Source organism: Petaurus breviceps, unplaced genomic scaffold (assembly GCF_028583685.1).
Source record: "Petaurus breviceps papuanus isolate PSGF00001 unplaced genomic scaffold, PetGlider_PUasm1.0 229, whole genome shotgun sequence".
In the NCBI taxonomy this organism is placed as follows: domain Eukaryota; kingdom Metazoa; phylum Chordata; class Mammalia; order Diprotodontia; family Petauridae; genus Petaurus; species Petaurus breviceps.
The window spans coordinates 19,147,789-19,170,674 of record NW_027185903.1 but is presented as its reverse complement, the minus strand read 5'-3'; the positions used below and the strand labels follow the sequence as shown (position 1 = coordinate 19,170,674).

The 22,886-nt window shown below is 38.1% G+C and overlaps 1 long non-coding RNA gene across 1 annotated transcript; it reads right to left on the bottom strand.

Annotated features, from left to right (window-relative positions):
- Positions 1 to 426: 426 nt before the first annotated feature.
- Positions 427 to 22,886, bottom strand: LOC138167262 (uncharacterized). The gene is made up of 3 exons (XR_011169843.1): positions 22,547 to 22,886; positions 9,166 to 9,389; positions 427 to 589 (listed from the first exon to the last, which is right to left on the bottom strand). It is a non-coding gene; the product is annotated as an uncharacterized lncRNA (long non-coding RNA).

Below are 22,886 nucleotides of genomic sequence, written 5' to 3'. Positions count from 1 at the left end.
GTAGCCTTTAGTTATTTCCGACCCTTAATGCCATTCCTGAAGTATGACCTCAGTTCCGTCAAGATCCTTCTTATACTCCTCCTCAAGACCCTCCCCAAACCTTTCTTCTAGACCACTCCTAAATTCCTCTTGAAGCCTTACTCTATAGAACATCCATCTTGTCTCCAGATTTAATCTAGAGGAGATTCAATTTGGCCCACTTGCCAACACAAGCATAACAAATATTTAGGCTCCTCAAGAGTCTACCCATTATAGTGAAACTTTAATAAACTTTTTTTTAACTTTGACTGAGAGAAGGCTTGAGTCGAATTCATTGGGCAAGATCTGGCGTGTTGGTATTCTGGGGCCTCAAACACCCCTAAGCCCCCAAACCTCAACATATGTTTAGTAGAAAGATCCATTAATATGGAGTCATAGGAACCAAAGTTCAAATCCAGTTATTTATTATCCAAATGACTTTGGATGAACTACTTAGACTTACTGAACCTCTGTTTTCTCATATATAAAATAAGGGGGTTCACCCAATGGTCCCTTAAATCCCTTCCAGCTCAAAATCTTCTTTACCAATTCCTTGCCTCTGGGTTAGTGCCTACAAAAGATACAAAAGAAATTTAGACACAGTTTATAGCCTTTAAAGAGCTTCAAATCAAGTTGTCTGGAGAAGATAAGACACACGTGAAGTAAAGAATAAGTGAAAAAATGAAAGGTACAGATGAGGTTTGAGAAAGAAGAAATCAGAGGGGGCTAAATTAGTGAGGAAAGCCCTCAGAGCCGGAGGCATCCCAGGCATGGCAAACAGCATGAGCAAGAATACAAAGATGAGCTCCTGCTATAGGCATCCCAACAAAATGCTAAAGATGATAAAGTGTCTGCTTGATGCCTGGAATTTTTTAGTTTGTACAGGAAAAAAACCTGTATCAGGTAGAGGTTGTTATAAGGATATTGTCAGTGTTTATAAGGACTTTAACCTTAAAGGTCAAACCTTGCTCAGGTGATATATATTTTTTTAAGCAATTTGTGTTAAGTAACTTGCTCAAGGTTACACAGCCAGTTATTTTGTGTGGGTGCCAAGTATCTGAGGCTGGAACTGATAGTGGGTCTCCCGATGCTGGGGCCAGCACTCTTACTTGCTGTGCTACCTGGCTGCCCCTGAGATGATATTTTAAAAAGAAATTTTGATTCATCCAAGCTGTAGATTCCATCCACAGTATGGCTGTATGTATTCAATTAGCCAACCAATCGATCATTTATTAAGTACCTATATGTGTAGGCAGCTAGATGACAGTGGATAGAGCACTGGGCATGGAGTCAGGAAGACCTGAGTTCATATCTAGTCTCAGACATGTACTAGTTGTATGACCCAGGATAAGTCACTTAACCTCTGTTTGCCTTAATCTACTAGAGAAGGAAATAGAAAACCACTCCAGTATCTTTGCCAAGAAAACTCCATGGCCAGTATATGGTCCATGGAGTCATGAAGAGTCAGATATGACTGAACAATAGCAATGGACTAGGCATTCTGTTAAGTCCTGCAGATACAAAAAGAAGAAAAAAAAAACAGTCCCTGCCTTCAAGGAGCTTACAGTCTTATCATTCATCCTTCCTCTACAAAGAGAACCAATGACATCAAAATGTTGGGGTCAGGGAACTGTGTTCAGCTGTGACTGATCAGGCTTACAATCTAATGAGGAGACTATGTAAACTAATATATGCAAAGCAAGCTATAGAGAGGATAAACAGGAAATAACTAAGCCAGAGAAGGCCCTAGAATTAGAAGGGGCTGGGGGAAGGCTTCCTATACAAGATTTACTTAAAATCCCTCCAAAAGGGGTGCCTAGGTGGCACAGTGAATAGAGAGCACTGGCCCTGGAGTCAGGAGGGATTTAGTTGAGATTTAGATGAGTTCAAATCTGTTCTCATACACTTAACACAAAAACTAGCTGTGTGACCTTGGGCAAGTCACTTAACCCCAATTGCCCTACCTTCCCCCTCCAAAAAAAAAAAAATCCCATTAGGAAGGAAACTGAGCTCTTCCTTGCATGAGTAACCAAGAAGCAAAGTGTTTTCAATGAAGCTGAACTTTATATAGAACTTTAAGGTTTGCAAAGCTTTTTGCATACATTTCCTCATTTGGTTCTCACAACAATCCTGAGAGGTAAATGCTGTTATTACCTCCATTTTATAGATGAGGAAACTGAAGATCAGAGAGATTTAGTGATTTGCCCACAGTATCTGAGGTAAGATTCAAACCCAGGTCTTCCTGAAACCAAGTCCAGTGTTTTATGAACTACTCACTCTATGCTAAAAGAATGCTGCATATGCTACCCAAAAAACCTAGGTTTGAATCCACAGTTCTGTGACTTGTGGTGGATCTTTGGGCCACTGTTTGCTCAAGTGTAAAATAAGGGGAATGGTCCCTGTGCCCTCTAGGTTAACTTTTAGCTCTACATCCAAATAAATTATTGACTTACTTTAAAATAATTCACACCTGTTTAGCAATACAGGACACTGTTGACATAGCATTACAATATTTGCTGTTTGTACCTACATTTGTTGGTATCCTGCCAGCTAATTGAATTGAGGCATATTTTCCATTGCAGTGCAGTAGAACAATTGACTTTTATTGGACATCTCTCTGGGTTATTTATAGATTCATGCAAAAAAAAAAGTTTGCTAAGGTAATTCTCGGGTTACTCATTTAAACACAGGGAAGACAATGAAGGCATTAAGAATCCTGGTGAAAGATTCATTTGTCCACAGCATTGCACATACTGCTCAAGACTTTAGTTCTGGGAAATTCTGTGATTGTGCGGTCAAGGGGAATGAATCTAATTCATAGAATTCCAAGTGACCTTAGGAGGTCATCTCATACAATCTGCTACCTTTAGACAAAACCCACTTCAGTCACTCCAGGCAGGATTCTGGACTATTTGTTGAGGATATGTAGTACTCCAGGCCCTACAAGTTCCCCTTGGCAGTGAATTCTCCCCAGTGTCTATCCAAGCCCTATAGTTGTGGCTTAATCCAATTTCTTCCTTTTAGTTCTTTTTTGTAGAAAACTATTAGAATTCTTAGAATTCCTTAACTACTTGAAAACAGGGTAATTCTTTCCCCCTTTTTCTGCTTCATTGAAATATAGGTGATGGGGTGGCCAGGTAGCACAGAGAGTAAGAGCACCAGCCCCCAGGGTCCGGGAGTGTAACCTCGAGCAAGTTACTTAACCCCAATTGCTTTAAAAAAAAAAAAAAGAAATGTAGGTGAATGTCGTACTGTTTATGTCTTGGTATTACCCTAGGCAAACAAAGAGGATCCAATAAATGAAAAAAAAATAAAAGCAAAATTTAATCAAAATTTTTTTTTAAAAATGAACTGAAAACTCAACTATTTCACCAATGCCAAAGGTTGTCCCCAAAGAAGACCTTTTCTTTCTTTTGGAGGGGAGGGGGAATGATGCCTGGATATTCTCTCTTCCCCTGGCTTCTGACACTACTCTTTTCTAGATCTAACTTTCTATCACTCTTTTTCACTCTCTTCCATTGATTCATCCTTCTCCCATTCCTTAAAGAGGGAGGCATATATTGCCAGATTTGATCGATATATTGCTTAATTTCATTGAACCAGCTTTTTTGGTCTCTCTTTTTCATTCTTTGTTATAGGGGATTTCCCTACCCAGAACACGAAATATGTTTGGAAATGATTAGTCAGAAACATTCATTCTACATTCATTCCTTTCCAAGATGCATTCTTGACTCTCCTAGACTTGTTGAGGTATAGGGCTTAGGAGTGCTCAGGACCCCAAAATATCAACAAGCCGGGTCCTGCTAAATGAATTTGACTCAAGTCTTCTCTCAGCCAAAGTAAAGCAAAGTTTATTAAAGATTCACCATAATAGGTAGACTCTTAAGGAGCCTAAATATCTGTGATGCTTGTATTGGACAAACAGGCCAGAATAATCTGACACACTGAAGTCTGCACTAGATTGAATTCTTCAGTCCTTTCATGGAAGTGAGATGGATCTTATATACAGAAAGATTGTGGGAAGATTTAGGGGTGGTCTAGGGGAGGAGTTTGGGGAGGATCTTTGAGGAGGAGTCTAAGAAGGATCTTTGATGGACTATAGGTCAGACTCTAGTAATGGGATTAAAGGTGGGAAATAGCTAAAGGCTACTGGTACAGATATTTTGATTGAATCAAGCTCAGGAAGCAGTTGGACAATGGAGGGTTAGGTTAGGTTAAGAACCAGAGATTTGAGCCTAGCTATAAAGAAAGGCTTATGGCCTCAGGCAAATGCCTCCTGAAGTGGGAAGATTCAATCCGAGTTTAAGGGATTTCCCAGAGCCTGTACCCTATCAGACTTATTCTACAATGCCCCAGAATCCTCCTCCTTGGTTAGCCTTGGATTTCATACACTGGAAGTATTCTCTGGCCCTGATGACTCTTCCTTTGACTGCCTTGTTTCCTCCCAGAACCTCTTTTTTCAGGAGGCCCAGGCCTGTCATGTCTTCATTTCTTTCCAGGCTGCACTACTGACTCTCCTGAACATTCTCTACAATGCCCTCTCCCTGGGTGTCTTCATTTCTTCTTAGAATGTAAGCTCCTTGAGGGCAGGCACTGTCTTTTTGCTTGTGTTTATATCCTCAGCATTAAACACAGTACCTGACACATTGTAAGCACTTAGTAAATGATTTTGACTTGAAAACAAGATACTGTACCTCAATAAAATTAAAATAATCAGAATGTCTTTGATGATGTGGTATAGTTTCTGGGAACCCCCTTGAACTCCTTGAATCTTCCCACGGGATCTGGCATTCATCTGAGGCCTTCCATTATCACCATGACTGAATCTCTGTTACCCTTAAACTAGACTAGTCCTCCTTGGTCTGTTATCTCCAAGTAGCCTTCAACTATTTCTCACCCTTAATCCCATTCCTGGAGTCTGACCTCAGCTCCTCTAGATCCTCCTTAGACTCCTCCTCAAGACCCTCCCCAAGCCCTTCCTCTAGACCCCCCCTTAGATCCTCCCACAGTCTCTCTGTATATAAGATCCATCTTGCCTCAGTGATCTAGCTCAGACTCAGTCTGTGTCAGATTGTTCTGGCCTGCTTTCAACACAAGCCTCACAAATGCTTAGGCTCCTTAAGAGTCTACCCATTAGGGTGAATCTTTAATAAACTTTGCTTTACTTTGGCTGAGAGTAGACTTGAGTTGCATTCATTCAGCAGGACTCGGCATGTGGTATTCTGGGGTCTTGAGCACACCAAACCCCAAACCTTAACAATTAATATGCTTTACCTTCTGAATCTAGGTTAATTAAAGAGGTAGTGTGGTACACTGGAAAGAGTATGGGATATGGAATCAGGTGAAGTCTGGGTTCGAGTCCTGCCTCTGACACTATTTGTGGGACCAAGAACAAGATGCAGTATTTCTGAGCTTCTGTTTTTCCATCAGTAAAATATGAATAATACATTAACTCAGATAGTTACCTTACAGGGCTGACCTAAGTATCAAATGAGATAATATCTGTGAAGTGTTTTATAAACCTTTAAGCTCCATAAAAATGTCAGCTGTTATAATTCCCTAGGATATCTTCTAACTAGGTCTAATGTGAATTGACGTTTCTTATCACTCATTTGTATTATGGCTTATATTATATTGTGTACTTAAAAGTAAGAAAATTAAATTCTAGCACTTAGTACAGAGCCTATCATATAGAAATACTTAATAAATGCTAAATGACTGACTGATCAACTGACTCCTTTTCTGAATTAGTGATTTTCTGTATATATTTCTGCAATGAAACACTGGGGATTCATACCATCCAGGAAGAAGGGAGGAAACAGTTTTTCTTTATTAAAAAATTATGCTGAAGTTAACAAGCACCACACAAAATGACCATTTGCATGTACATTGTAGAAAAGGAGAAGATCCGTAGAGCTTACTTTTTCTTTTATGGATAGAATAGATTTGACATGCTACTTTCAAAGCTGCGACTATTTATCTGTGATAAATAGGCAAAGCTTGTCTATTTATCTGTGATTCTTTCTGACTTTCTCTCTCTCTGTCTCTGTCTATCTGTCCTTCTCTCTTTCTGTCTCTCTGTCCCTCACTCCCTCCCTCCCCCTTCCCTTTCTCTTCAATCCTTAGGGAGTGGGAGGAAGCTGTATCAGTAAAGGAGGCTGCCAGAGGAGAAAGATGTGAGGAGTGTCACAAAAGCCAGGGGAGAAGACAATATCCAGAAAAAGGGGTGGTCAATAGTGTTAAAAGCTGAAGAAAGTTAGAGAGGGAGGCCTGAGAAAGGGCCATTGGAATTAGAGATGAAGAAGTCTTTGGTTTCCTAAGGTAGTTTCCAGAGAAAGAGGTGGGTTCAGAAGCCAAGCAGACCGCAAGAGATTAAGAAATGAGTGTGTAGAAGTCGGTGAGCATAGATTATTTTTCCTAGGAATTTTGCTGTGAAAGGAAAGAGTGATTTAGATCAATGGCCAGAGGGGATGGCAAAATCTAGTGAAGGATTTTTAATGACTGCAGAATTCTGAGTATATAGGCAGAAAGGAACTAGTAGGGACATAGGGAGAGACTGAATATAGAGGAACAAGCCTTGGAAGGAAGCTGAAGCAGAGAGTACAAAAGGGCACAGATAGAGGGTGAACTCTAGAAAGGTGAAGGACCATTCCTTCTTAAGGGAAGAGGATTTCTGGGTGTGGAGGATGAAGCTGTAAAATGAGAGGGTTGGATTCTGTTATCTCTAAGTTTCTTTTCAGCTCCAATGTTCCAATAGTCATTTTGATGACATTCCATTCAAGTGAAAAGAAATGTGTAAGTGCCATAAAATTCATGGTAATAGGTGTTCTCCTACAACCACTTGATTGTAGTTGTGAACTCCCTCTCATCTGTGCACATAGCTAAGCACTTTCTACCTTCAGTGGGGAGGAGCCTGCTGAAGGTCTTTATGAAGAAACTAAGAAGCATTCTGTCTACACTAACTTCCTAGCTAGCCTTTGACAGAATATTGCTTATTTCCAAACAGCCCTGACAAGCTTAAAAGCATTTCTGGGGGCCTCAGGCCAAAAGAGGCCTATTTCGATATTTTACTTGAGGGCCCATGTGTTTCTGGGTAGACCATAGAGCTGGCTAGACAGGACGGTCAGGTCCTGGAGGTTACACAGACATATTGGGGCCATGCAGATGACCTGGGGATAGTCAGCAATGGGAGATAGGAACAATACTGGAAGAGTGGGTGGAGAATCAAGGGAGTAGAACAACAGGCTGCTGGTGAAGAACCAGGTGTTTGGTGTCAAGGAGGTCCTGTGGTAGGCAGCAGGCCAGTAGACGGTGATGCCAAACAAGTCTGACAATAAGAATAATAATAGTGCTGAAGATACATTCCTTGAACCTGCAGGTGAACTTACAGAAAAATAATTGTATTCAATAACAAAAATCAGTTCTTTCATTCACCTGGGTAGTAGCCCACAGAACATTAAATGTAAAAGACTAATGGCAAGACAGCAACTTTTTTGCCAGGACCATTTTCTATCTTCAATCCATTGAAAAAGATGAAAGAATAAGATAGTAATAATGATCAATGTAGAAACAACTGTCAGGCACTCAGTTCCACTAAGAGCTGACAGCAGGTGCTAGAATTTCAGCCCAAAGGCCTTTGGTTCAGTTAGGGTTGCACTGAAGCCCTAATGAGAGTTAGGGAACTAACTTGTTTTTAGGAACAAGGCAGAAAGGGCTATTCCCTGAGAAATTGAGCACGAACTCCAGCCCTGGAAATAGGACAGAGCCTGGGACTGAGGCTATGTGTGAGGGGATTGCATTTAATGGACAAGTTAAAGGGTCTGTTATTAGAACAATGGTACCAGGTTAGAGTAATATGGGATTAAATACTGATTTGATGCTCTATCTATCATCTTTCTACTGTATCTTCTCTGCCTAGAGTTGAAATGGCAGAACTCTCCACAAAAAAATAGAGAAAAATGAAAGAGGGATGGGTTTAGTGGGGGAAGATGAGTTCCACTGTAACACAGTACTGACTATATAAATAGCATGTGATTAGTACATCTTTGTTGATTGAACAAATGAATAAATTTCTTTGTATCTCTTATGTGCCACTGAAGAGAAGTAGTTTTTCCACACAAAATACAAATTTTATCTCTTGTCTGTAGGGAGATATTGCTATTTTTAAAAATATAACTTTTATTTTATTTCATTTAACAAGTGTTTATTTTTTTTTCTCTTCCCACCTTGCCTCCTTAATGGGGGAAAGGAAGAAAGAAAAAACAAAACTCTAGTAATAAAAATGGGTAGTCAAGCAAATCAAATTTCTAAATTAGCCACATCCAAAAATGTATTTTTAATTCTTTAATTTGAGTCAATCAACTTTGTCAAGAGGCAGGTAGCATTCTTCATTGTCAGCTATGTTTTTTTAAATTAAAAATTGAAGTAGTTAAAATAAAAATATTTATTAGAATGTCTTGTACAAAAAAATTTCTAGTCATAAAATATATGTCATTGAAAAAGACATTTCACATGCATATTCTCTAAAAGAAAATTCTTTTGAAATGGTACAGTTTATATTATGAAATAGTTCTTGGATTCTTTGCATGAACATAGTTTCATAGATATTTCAATGTTTAAATGCAATAGTATAGAGTTTTAACTTAAGAATTTTATACTTGAACTCAAGCATCTCTGATGATATTTATTGATCTTTAAATTAATTTAAAAGTGAATTAGTAGGAGTCTATGGTAAATAGGAAATCATGTCAGTCTTTCAAAATGTTAGAACTTCGGGAATTCTTAGATTAATATTTGAATCATGAATCTTCAAGAGTCACCTTCACTGATCTTGGTGTAGATGTGTATGTGTATATATATATATATATATATATATATATATATATATTTATGTGTGTATGTGTATATATGTATGCATTTGTGTATGTATGTATGAGTATGTAGGGGGCATATGGGTGTTCAAGGAGAACCAGTTCCTCTGGTGTGAGGGCTGCTGAGCCCTTTTCAGGGCTGCTTATCCACCTTTGGTATCCACCTTCATCTCACCGGTGGCTCCAAGAAACTGAAGCATGTGCAGTGGCCACACCCCAGTGAACCTTCTAGGCAGACAAGCCAGACCAGGTTGAGGGAAACTGACAGGTAACTCACCTATCAGTCAGTCAGGGGGATGTCTACCCGAAGCATGTGAAGACTTTCCCCAATGGACTGGGCAGATGGGAACAATTTGTTCTAACTCTCATGAAGGCAGTTGAAGCAGGTGCTGTGGAACACATAGAGTCAGGTCAGACATTGAAGACACCAAGGTCATCCACTACATCCCGGGCCATTGCTGGTCCTCTTGACTTTTGTCTCATCTCTGGACTTCAATGACTCTGGAAGAGAGAGTAAGGCTGATGACTTTGTACAACTCGGCCTCACTGAAATCCAATTTATAAGCAAGTCAAGACATCACCCCATGATGCTATTGGTCCTCTTCAAAAACGAAGGGTAAACAACAATGTTTGTACATATAGACCATATATGTGTGTGTCTGTATATCCACATACATATATATGCATATATGCAAGTACATATGGATATACATACTCTGGTAATAAATGAATATATACACAGAAAATTCAATGTACTAACAGGTTTATTTTTTTAATTGATGACATAATTTTTACCAGATATTCAAATGGATTTCTTTCTTTCTTGAGAAGATTTGAAACAAAAAGCTACTTATAGGATTATAGAATTTAGATCTAGAAGGGGTCTTGGCGTTCATTTTGCAGAATAGAAAACGTGGGCACTGAAGAAAATATAACAGGCCAGTGAAAGGATCATGCCCTTGGTCATCTGAATCTCAGTGAAGAGCCTTTTCATTGTACCATACACTGTTTTCTCTTATAGGCTGTAAAGGTTATATTTCTTATAGGTTCTCACAGGTCATCTTCTCATAGGTTGTACAGTTGTACTTCAGAAAAGCTCTTAATATTAATTAAGAGTAACTAGGAATTTATATAATATATTAAGGTTTGCAAAGTACTTCATGAATTTTATCTTATTTGATCCTTATGACAAGCCTGTGAGGTAGGTGCTATTATTATTACTATTTTATAGATGAGGAAACTAAGGCAGGCAGAAGGTAAGTGTCCTAGAGTCACATAGTTAGGCAGTGTCTGAAGTCCCATTTGATTAGATCTTCCTAACTCTGTGTCCATTGCTCTAACCATTATTCAACCTAGATGCTTCTTAATTTAAATGAACACATGGGGGTGGCTAGATGGCAAAGTGAATAGAGCACTGGCCCTGGAGTCAGGAGGACCTGAGTTCAAAGCTGGCCTCAGACACTTAAAACACACACACATACACACACACACACACACACACACACACACACACACAAACTAGCCTGTGTGACCTTGGGCAAGTCACTTAACCCCAAATTGCCCTAACTTTCGCCCTCCAAAAAAGGCAAAAAAAATAAACAAACAAATAAATAAAATGCATGTATTACAAAGGACAAAAGTATCATCTAGAATGATATGGACCTGCTCCAGATTGATAATTGCTAAGGAGCCACATTGCTAACCTTTGGATAGATTCCATGCAGATTTCACCTAAAGTCTGGCTCCTGAAACCAGTGTGTACTGGCAGTTTGAGACACTTGAGAAGAAGCAAATGATGCTCCTTTGATTAGGCTACCATTTATTAGACTATGTTTTATGAATGGACCTGTACATATTATATGCATATTGACTATGTTATGTAAGCCTACTTTCTAAAAATCCATTTTGGCCATGATTCAGCACTCCTCATGCTTCTTCTGAAATCCATCATTACTGAAACAAGTGAAAACCAGAATTTGGAGTCATGGATTATTCTGATTTATCCTATCAGTGACAAAGGAATGATAACACCTATGATCCCTAGGGGGTTGAGACCAGAAAGGGCTGTAGAGATGACCTAGTCCAAGTTGTTTGTTTTGGGGCAATAAGGCAGCACTGGAGAGAGCACTGGGCCTGAGTCAGGAATACCTGAGTTCAAATTTAGCCTCAGACACTTACTAGCCTTGTGACCCAGGGCAAACCACTTAACACCTATTTGCCTTAGTTCCTTTATCTGTAAAATGGGGATACACCACAGAAGGAAATGACAAACCACTCCAGTATCTTTGCCAAGAAAACCCCATGGATGATGTCCATGGGGGTCACATAGAGTCAGACAAGACTGAATAACAACAATAAACCCTTTGTTTTACAGATGAGGAAAATGGAGCCAGGAGAGGTTAAATGAATTGCCTGGGATCACAGAGGCAGTAGTGAGAAAATCACGACTTCAGCCCAGTTTTTCTGAGTCCAATGTTCTTTCTGCTAGACTCCTTTGCCTCATTTTGAAATTGAACTTCCATTTATCAAGTATTTAACAGAGCTTACTTCTGGAAAACTCTGTATCATATTTTATTACTGGAGGCTCAAGTCTCTGAAATTAATGTTAGAGTATTTAATATTTCATATTATTCAAAATAATTTCAAGATGCTCTGTCTTTTTGGGGAGTAGATGGATCCAGTGGGGAAGAAACTCTGCCCCTTTATGGATTTTCAAGTGAAACTACAGGGAGAATATGAGGTGAGAATTTGGTTTAGTAAAATTTTAACAGAATTATCAGGGATACCATTTAACATTATTATTATTATTTCTTCATTTAACATTATTGATCATACTTATCCCTTCTTTGGAACTGGGTCAGCTTAGGCTAAGTGAGGCTATTTTTCTTTCTTTGGATGTACCGTATTTCCCCGATAATAAGACCTATCCCGAAAATAAGCCCTCCCCTTACTGTGTAAGATTCCTCTAAAATAAGCCCTTCCCCGAAAATAAGCCCTATTGAGATTGCTACTGTAGTGAAGGTGATCCCCTGCGCTACACGCTACATTACGGTACCCTCTGTATGCACTGTCCCCCCCCCTCCCCCCGTGGAACACACGGCTGCCTCCGAGCTGCATCCAATCAGAGCTGCAGCAGTGAGCGCGTCATCCTGTTCTTCCCCAGTGATTTGCTTATTGAATAAAGGTACATTTTTTTGTTCACATTTACCTGTTTATTAAAATTGCTGTCAATGTTCATTAAAATAAGCCCTCCCTGAAAATAAGCCCTCTGGTGTTTTTCTGTCCAAAAAAAATAATAAGACAGTGTCTTATTATCGGGGAAACACAGTATAGTCTATCTTCTCAAAGACCTCTCTCTCCCTCTCTCTCTCTCTCTCTCTCTCTCCCCCCCCCTCTCTTCCTCCCTCCCCCCCCCTCTCTCCCCCCCCCTCTCTTTCTTCCTCCGTCTCCCTCCCTTTGCTACTTTCTCTGTCTTCATACCTGCTGATCTCAATTACTTGGACACCCTACAAGCAAGTGATGATAGGATAGGAAATAATGACTGCATCAACAAGTCTAATAAATGAGAATTTTTAGTAGCCCATATCCTGTTTGTTCTCTGTTACTTAAGTTTTTATTGTTTTAATTTGTTGTTTAAATTGGCTTGGATTTGATTTATTTTTTAAAATAATTTAAAAAAGGTTTAGTTGGCTATTTAATTAGTTGCTTATAATATATGTTAAAAACATGCTATATGTTAAAATATAATAATAATAAGCATGATGAAAGCTATTTAATAGGATAACCTAATCTACTCTATTACCTAATTATTATTCCCCTCAAACTTGGTCATGGTAAGGCAGAATAGTTTTCTGAATAGAATTATGATCCCCAATCTTGTCTCGGGGCATATTCAAAAAAGTGATATTGGGGATCTCTGGATACTGAATTCAAAACCCTGACCTTTCAAGAAAATCTAGAACTTGAATAGAATTTCTACATATTTGACTTCATTTTCCTTTTAAATTTTGTTGCAGCTGCTCATCATATAGCCTTTTCATATATGAAGGATGATTTAGGTCCCAAGAGTTATTAATATTTTCTATTTATCACTCTAAACTTTTCTTTAGACTAAGGATTCTTACATTGGGGTACACAGACCCAAGGGGACTCTAGAGAGAGTTTCATGAACTTGGATGGGAAAAAAATGACATCATTATTTTCACTAACTTTTGGTTTCCTTGGTAATCCCATGTATTTTGTTTTATGCATTTAAAACTATTATTCTGAAAAAGAGTCCATAGATTTAACCAGACTGTGAAAGGTGTCTAAGACACAAAAAAATGTTGAGAACTCCAGGTTTAGACATTAAAACCCAAGGGCAGAATCTATATCATCCACTCCCACCCTCCACCAAACCCCCAAGGATTAAGAATAGGTTCTGCTCTCTGCTCTTGTTCTCTTTCTCATTCCCTCCACACCCACTCCTACCCACAAATCCAAGGAGAACATATTAGTGCCTACGATGTACCCTCTGACTAATTTCTGCTGATAGATTTTTATTTATTGCCATATGCTTCCTACAGGTGTTACCTGTAGGCAGTCATCTGGACACACCTTTCTTTAGCAATTAATATGTTTTATGACACTATTATAAGATGCATCATCCTTATTTTCATGTATCACTTGAGGCAGGCAGGCATGACTACATCTCTTGTCATATCCTGAATATGCTTATGCTGTTTTCATATTCCCTGTTTAATCGTTTAACAGTTGACTTTATTTTTTTTTATACTTTTAGATCACAGAAATTTAACTTTTGTATTATTAAGGTAGTATAGCTGTAAGGATAGAGGTGATTGAATCAATCATTCCTCCTCACTTGGTCTGATACTTTTATCAGATGGGAACACATTTCACAAATCTACCAGAGGTATGAACTAGGTGTAAAGGAGGCCTAGCCATCCATTGAATCAATCAATAAAAGACATTAGACTAAGTGTAAGAAGTCTTTGACCAATTTAGAAGTCTATGAAAGCCAGTAGAGGAAATGAACTCAAGTAGCTTAGGAAATTTATTCCAATTAGTTGAGGAGACTTGTTCATGACTGGTGAGGCTTGTATAAATCCAGCAAAATAGTTTGGAATTGAGGATTTGAGTATTTGACAGTTTAGTAATAGAGCACTTCCAGTCACACTACTGAAAAGAAATCACTTGGATGGGAGAAAGTATCTTAGCTTCTTCTCTCCACCATTCACCTTGATGGGAATGATGATGAGAAGAGGACCTTGTAGACTTATGAGGGCTGGAAGATTTTTGGACTTCCTATTGACTCCCAAGTCCCAAAAGTATCACCAGAACAGATGATGTAGTATTGATATTGGGAGTCACATACTTAGGAAAGGCAGCTTCCAAACTCTCCCAGGAGCCTTACAGAAAAAAACAAGGTCATTCCTAAAGGAGCTTCATGAGTGCCCCACAAAGGCATGAAAAGGACTTCTAGCAATCAAGATCTGTGAATTGTCCCTTTGCCTCATATGCTCCCTGAGCTTTAGCCTGCTTTTCCCTGGACTCTATAGCACTGGTGGACAGAGAGTCATAGACTTTTGGAAGGTAATGTTTCATACCAATAAACTATTCTTACTATAACATCTTAATAAATACATTTCCCTAAAAGCTAGTTAAATCTGCTTGACTAGCTGATATCAACTGAGTAGCATAGGGAGAAGCATCCTGATGGGGGCTCATAAGCTATAGCATTAGAACCTCACCCTTAGCCTCGAAGAGACATCCTTATAAGGGGAGAGGCTATCAAGTAGCTGTAGAGACACAGCATACCAGGGCTAGTGGAGTTTGAGAAAGTTGCCTCATAGAAGTCATCTAGTCTAATTCTCATTTGAGAGGAGGAACGTGAGGCCTTGAATGGGGAATTTACTTGTCTAAGGTTACACAGCTAAATGAATAGGGGAGTGACTTTGAATTCTGGTCTCAACTCCCTATCCACCGTTCTTTCTACTATGCCACAATGCCTTTTATCATTACAGATAATTCACGTTTCTGTGGCCATTTTCTTATTTGTTACAGTAATGCAGTGGTCAGTTGGTCAGTCGATAAGCATTTAAAAAGTGCTTACTATGTGTCAGTTCCTGTGTTAAGAGCTGGGAATACAAAGCAAGGCAAAAAATATGGTCTTGTTCTAAAATGATTCGTGTTCTAATGATGCAGGTAAAATTCAGGTAATTATGTCTAAAATGCATTAGGAAAACATATTCTTCTTGTAGATAATGGTGTGAATTTCCTCTGATTTGGAAACTTATTCTTCTAATATTAAGGAACTTAAACATATTGAATCTTTCTTATTTCTACTTTTTTGTTGCTAGTAAGAACAGGTTACAATTGTCTAGTCCTTTACAACTTACAACATAATTTTAATATCTCTCTCACTTGATTGTCACATCAACTCTGAAGGAGGCATAGGGAGTTTTTTTTATTCTCAGTTTTATTGATGAAGAAAATGAGAATCAAAGAAGGTAAATGACTTTCCTAAGGTCCTACGTCTAGTGTGACAAGGACTAGACCTCACATAAAAAAAAAATTTGCTAGTGAATTATTATGATATGATCCAATTTAGATATTCCCCAATTGTTTCTGGTTGCTTGCTATTATGAACAAAACCACTGTGAATATAAGCAGATAAATTTTCCAAAATGCAGGCCTTTTTTCTTTTTATTACATCATTAAGACATAATCATAATAGTGGCATCATTGGGTCAAATAATATTAGTTTGGAAGCATTGAATATAATAATAACTAGCATTTACATAGCAGTTTGATGTTTACATACATTCTCTCATTTGATCCTCACCAAAACCTTGTGAGGTAGGTTTTATTACTGTACCCATTTTAAAGATAAGGAAATGACTTGTAAAAGGTTATGCAGCTAGTGTTTGAGAGAAAATTCAAGCTCCTCTTCTCGACTCCAAAGCCACTGTGCCACCTAATGCCTAAAGAATATATTGTCAGATCATGCCCCAGAAAGATATCCTTATTTCATAATACCACCCAACAGTGCTTAACACTGAATTTTAATGATTGTCAAATCTACCAATGGAATGGATTTAGCTGGTCCATCAAAAAATTTTCAACTTGCATATCCCTGATTATCAGAAAAATTTGAGCAGGTTTTAAGGGATTTTGTTTCTTTCTTTGAGAGCAGTATATTTAAGTCTAATGAAGGAAAGTCAGATTTGGAGTCAGATTTGACCTGGGTTCACATTTATGCCCTGACACTACCTGTGTGAGTTTACTTCGCTCTTAATCTCAATTTCTCCACCAATAAAAAGGGTATAATAATAATACACTAACTAGTTCACATGAAGAAAGCACTTTGTAAATCTAAAGCACTATAATAAATGTGAACTACTGAAGGAAAAGTACTATTCTTGTAAATTTGTGTCAGTTACTTTTAGATGGTAGATTTTTAAAAAATCTGATCTATGCCAATTTTTTTCTCACTGTTTCTTTTTATTTTGGATAAATTACTTTTTAAAATTTTTTGGTTTTGTTTTGGAGGGTGGAGGGCAGGGCAATTGGGGTTAAGTGACTTGCCCAAGGTCACATAGCTAGTTAAGTGTTAAGTGTCTGAGGCCATTTGAACTCAGATCCTCCTGACTCCAGGGCCAGTGCTTTATTCACTGCACCACCTAGCTGCCCCAGATATATTGCTTTTTGTTGTACCAAAAACCTTTTTATTATTATTACTTATTTCTCTCCAATAAGTTTCTCCATTGTTCTAATCCAATTCAATAAATATTTATTAAGCATGTATGACATGCCTGGCACTGTGCCAAGTTCTGCAATATAATAGATAGAAAATTAATAGCAAATCATGACAGTGAATCAGTAGATTAAAAAAAATTCCTTCTATTATTGAGATAAATGCTCGTCTTCAATGTTTTAATTAGAAAATTTGCCAGTGAACCAATCATAATATTTTTAGTATAAAGTATGATAAACTTTTTTTGCAGTAATGTCATCCAATTTTTCAAACTATTTTTATTTAATAATTCTTATCCCCAAAGTTTTATAATCTTGAATCTATTAAATAATATTTTGTCATTGATTATAATTTTAGTTTTTCTATTTTGTTCTATTGATTAATTTTGCTATTTTTAACTAGTATCAGATAATTTTTCTTTTTCTTTTTTTTTTTGCAAGGGGGAAGGCAGGGCAATTGGGGTTAAATGACTTCCCCAAGGTCACACAGCTAGTAAGTGTGTCAAGTGTCTGAGGCCAAGTTTGAACTCAGTTCCTCCTTTCTCCAGGGCCGGTGCTCTATTCACTGTGCCACCTCACTTTGTGATTAATTTTTGAGAAATGCTGGAGGCATATAACAATATCTTTACAGTGTAGTGGTAGTAGTGGGGAGGGTATCTTGTCTTCCTCCTGTGCTTAAGGCTAATACTCCTAAAAGAGAGCAACTGTATGTAAGATTTAACACTGGACTAAGTTACATTTTCCCATTCCTTAAAAGGCAGAAAACTTAGAAGAACTTTTGAAAGAAAAACATGGGGTATATTAATTTCAAGACAGAAGGGAAGGTAGCCTAACAGGATGAAGTTATTCATTGTTACTTGCTTACAGTAAGAGCCCACCCTCAAAGTACAAGGAAAGGTAAGCATAGACTTAACTAGTTTGGGCCCTTTAAAACATATTGCTTTTTAAAAAGGGAAACAGTTTAAAAGATATGGATATGGGGTGGCTAGGTGACGCAGTGAGTAAAGGGCCGGCCACAGAGTCAAGAGGACCCGAGTTCGGTTCTGGCCTCAGACACTTAACACCCACACAGAAAAACTAGCCGTGTAACCTTGAGCAAGTTACCTAACCCCAATTGCCCTCCAAAAGGCAGAAAAAAGTTACTGATAGTAAGTACTTAATAAAAGTTTGCTAACTGGTTACTGATGAATGAATGGTAGAATTTCAGGCACCTTGGCACACTGATTGCCCACAAGTTGTGGAGTTAACCAGACACAGAGATGATTACCTATGCACATAGTTCATCTTGGGAAGAAAATTGGCTGATAAATAAATCTCAATGGAAGTTTATTCATAATGTAAAATCTTATTTTTCAGCTTCAGAGATCTTCCAAGTAAGAGAGTTTTGAAAGTAAACAAAGCTTTAAACACTGAAATACTAAATGGAAATCTTTATAAAACACATTATGTACTTTCTGACCTTGTTAAACCCAACAGGCCAAACTATTTTCTTAATGACTCAGTGTCATCATTATGATGCTTGAAGATGCAGTTTGTAGATGCAGATGTGAATTAGCTAAATGAATACTGACCTCATCTGTGGTCCTGAAACTTGCTTCCTTGAAAACCTCTGATGTCTGCTTAGTTTAAAAATTATTTCTCTCTTTCTTATCAGGCTGATATCACTGCATGACTTCTTGGGCAACATAACTTAGCTACATTTCTGAAAATTTTAATTATTGAAACAAAAGCCAAAGCAGCCTTCTATCAAGTGCTTTTCTCACCCTCCAGAAAATTTCCATAATCGTTACTGCTTTTATTTAATGTTTTTTTGACTTGTTAGCACCATTTAAAGCACTATCTATCATTTCTCTATCATTAATGCAGTGGGTATTTGATACCTGCTTGCCAACTTGCACCCACTTGCACCATAAAGTTCATTCAATTAATATTTTCTTCCCAATTCAAATTTATGGTGACTGGGGTATTCCAACTCTCAGGTCATTCTTCCTTCTTTCTCAAGGAGTTCAACATCTAACTCACCATCTTTCTTTCCTCCCCAACTCCTGCCTTTATATCAGGAACTTTAATATACATCAAACTCCTTAACCTACCAAGTCCTCAGCCTCCTTTAATGCCATGGATGACTTTAACTACACCTTAGCCACACACAGGGATGGTTAAACACACAATAATGCCATTACCCATAAGTATTCCACTTCCCTAATGGGAAATTCTGACATTCCCCAATATGACATAACCTGCTATTATTCCACCTCTCTCTATGTTTTACCTCTCCCAAACCTATTCATTGAGACTTCCAGAACAGCTAGGTGCAGCAGCAACCACACCAGCATACCCAGGATGGCTGCTGGCACAGATTCTTAGATCTGCTTTACTAGGAAAGATAGCTGTTTAAGGGGTCAACAATCTTTTTAATTATATTCACTTTTGAGTTCAGGGGAAAAGTCAGCACCCTGGAACTTCAGAGAAACTGCAAACAGAGAAAATACAAGCAGAGAAATTAAGACCAACAGACAGGGCTCTGACTGCCTGAATCAACTATACACTTTACATAGCTACCTGGATGGAGAGCGCCTTTACCTCTGAACAGTCAGGGAGTTCTGAACCTACTGCCACTCAGAATCTTGACCAGGGAATCACAAGATTCTTTTCATAAGGGGGGCCACCAAAGCAAACTACCATCTCAGAGTATATACACACTTCTCAGAGCCAGAAAGTGACTCAGTGCCTAATTAGAAATTAGCAAAAGGTGTGAAAGCCTTCCTACAAGCAAGCCTCCTAAGCAAACTTCCCTTAATGGGCTTCACCTGAGGTCTATTAATGTGCAAGGAAGATCTTAAATCCCCTTAACATTACACTAGGTGGTACAGTGGATAAAGCACTCACTCTGGAGTGAGGAGGACCCAAGTTCAAATTTGGCATCAGATATTTAGTAGGTGTGTGAGCCTGGGCAAGTCACTTAACCCTGATTGCCTTCTTCCATGTCTGCCCTTGCCTCCCCAAAAAAGACTTCCAGGCATGGTGGATAGAGACCTAGTCTCAATGCCAGGAGGCTATTGGCTATGTGATACTGTTTTTCACTTTAGTTTTCTAGGCAACTTTCTAAGACTATGAGTTGCAGAGAAGACACAGACCTACACTGGTAGATGGAGTTTCCTCACTTAGACATTCTCTATATAACCCCACTCCAAGGTGGCCTTGGGGATACTCTGAAAGACAGATGACTTTGATGGTATCAGTGATCATGTAGGAAGACATGGCCCCTGCCTGGTTGGCTAAGGGACTTCTGGGAAAGTGAGAGAGATATTGAGAAGAATGAGAGATGAGAGAAAAAGAGGAAAGACACTGATTTTGAATGACTACCAGGAGAATCACAGGGAAAAGCTGGCACCCCAACATGTCCCTGATTCTCCGGGACTGAAATCTCAGAGACTGCTAAGAGTTACTTTATTGAAAGAGATGGTTCCCCTTCCCAACCGAGCTGAGACTTCATCTTGTTCTTGGGTCAAAGAGCCCCCTCACTCGTGTATTCTGTCACTAATCTGTAAACTAATCTGTACACCTTTCCTGATGACTGTCTTGTTTGCTTTGATAAAGATATTTGCTCAATATCTTCTATTGTCTTTTGTGTAATAAGCATTTGTCTGGAGGGAAGCTAAGCAATATGACATTAAATTAACTGTTTTACTCCAGGTTTGGGGCAGAACTGTTCCGCTGAGGGATGAGGGTTTTATCAGGCTTTTATCCTGAACTCCCATAAGAATCAGACCCATAGACTTCAAATATCTTGTAATAAGTAAATATAATCATAAACCTAATATACTTCTTTTCTTTTAAAAAATCGAATATTTTATTTTTCCCCAATTACATGTAAAAAGCATTTTTACATGTTTTTTTACAAATTTTTTACAATTTTTTTTTGAGTTCCAAATTCTCTTCTTTCCCATCCCCTTCATTGAGAAGGCAAGCAATTTGACATAAGTTATACATGTATAGTCATGCAAAACACATTTCTATGTAAGTCATGCTATGAAAGAAGACGGACAAAAAACCTGTACTCTTCTTGAAGACAGGAAAGTAAGAAAGGGATTACCTAGCCATAGTCATCTTCCCACTCCCCACAAAGGTGGAAGGAGCTCTGGTCTCCTTGAGACATGGAGTGTGGGCATTGCAGAGCTCTCTATAAAGCTCTGTTTCTTGCGGATCACCTAATATTAGTACTGTTATGCCTATACTAATGAAATTTCAGGTCTAGTATCTATTCCTAACCTGATGATTCTGTCCAGGAAAGACTGTTCAGAAATGATAGCTCTGAGAAAGCCAAAAATTGATTTTGTTTTGTAACATTCCAATTTACTATTTTTCAGTGGTGTGGCAGGATCTGCTAAACTGTATCTGCTGCAATTAATTCCATCATGTCTGACTGGTGACCTTTTGCATAATGTTTATAAGGATATGTTTGCACTTTAGAATTTTTCTGTGTCATTCCTTTTCTTTGTGAATATAAATAACTTGACACCACTTGTTAGAAAATGTATACATGCTTACACACCTTAATGCATAGCTGCACTGCAGTGCTGTTTCTACTAATATTATAGTCCTTACATTCATTTCTCTCCTGTGCATAAATCGCTTCCTCCTCCAGAGACTTGGTAGGCATACATATATAGAATCCCAAAGGATTGTTGTAAATCCCCATTCATCAAAGGTCTTTGTCTTCTTCTCTGATAAGAAATCCAGAAGCTATTTTCTTGGAAATGGCCAAGCAATTCAGAGGTAAAGAGAATTCTTTTGGGATATTTTTGCCCACAATGATTGTTTATTATTCTGCATAACTCTGTAGTTTCAATTGCTTCTTGATATTTTTGCTTTATATTCCTAAACAAACTGGGAAGGTGTCTCCTTTTCTCTAAAAATTATGGACTTCATAGATAAGTGTACATCTAGGCCCAGATAAGAGTCTTATTGCCCCATAGGACTGGCAATCACGAATAATAGACTTTTGTGCCTCATTTTCAATAGATTTTGAGCATCAGGAAAATAAGCACTTCAGTCCTGTGTTCCTTATACCATTTAATTAATTGCAATACTGAAAAATTCCCCATACTAGTAGTAAATAATTAAATGCTTTACAGTATTATTCAAAGCCTAGAAATACTTTCCCCCCTTCATTCTGACTTTTGAAAAATTATTCCTTTGAGATTCTAGACCTTTTGTCCCTGTGAATATATTTGTTATCATTTTGTCTAGCATTGTAAAGTATCCCTTTGACAGATTGACTGGCATAGCAATAAATCTTTGAATGAATTTAGATAGTATTGTGTTTATTATATTGACACAACTCAACTATGAGTAATAAATATCCCTCCAATTATTTAGGCAATTCTCTTAAAAGAGAGTTTTGTAGGGGCTGTGGAAAGACAAACCCTCTAGTGAGGGCTGGTGAAACTATGAATTTATCCAACTATTTTAGAAAGTAATTTGGAATTATGCTAAGAAAAATCACTAAAATGTCCATATTCTTCTACCCAGAGATGCCATGGCTAACCATAAATGTCAAGGAGGTCACAGGCAGAAAGGTCCCATACATGGCATCTTTTCTTGATAGCTTGTTTTTTGCATAGAAAATTGCATTCTTTTGGTTTTCATTCCAGTGCAATTTGGCAGATCAGTCTAAAACAAGCTGACTTACTATGGTCAAGCTGTCTCTATCTTAGACTTAGAATTTCCTGAATTACCCCATCCCTCCTCTCTATTTCTTTGGCAGAAACAAGAGAATTATTTCTGCAGCTAAAGATTTTTTTTTTCTAATGAGAGTCTTACACATAGTCTTACATCAAGTAAGTGGCTAAAAATCTAATCAGAGGGAAGGGACCTCCTGGGGGACCCACAGTACTCACCTTTAATGCTCTATTGACATGAGAGGTACTCATATGAAAGCAATCTTCTGTGATTAGCATTGGGGCAGATTTTCCTTTCCAAGAAATAATAAAAATAATACTAACACCAATAATAATAATAATAATACCTACATATACATAGTGTTTCAAGATTTGAAACTACTTAACATACAAGAATTTATTTGATATAAAGGAACCATAAGCCCCCGAAGTTCATGGCTTTGCTTTGGAAACCTAATACTTTCAGTGGCTAGAGCCCGGTAAATCACCAATAAAAAAAGTCATCTTGCTCACAGCAAGAAGTTTCAGTAGAAGAGGGAATTGTCTTCTCTAAGTTCCT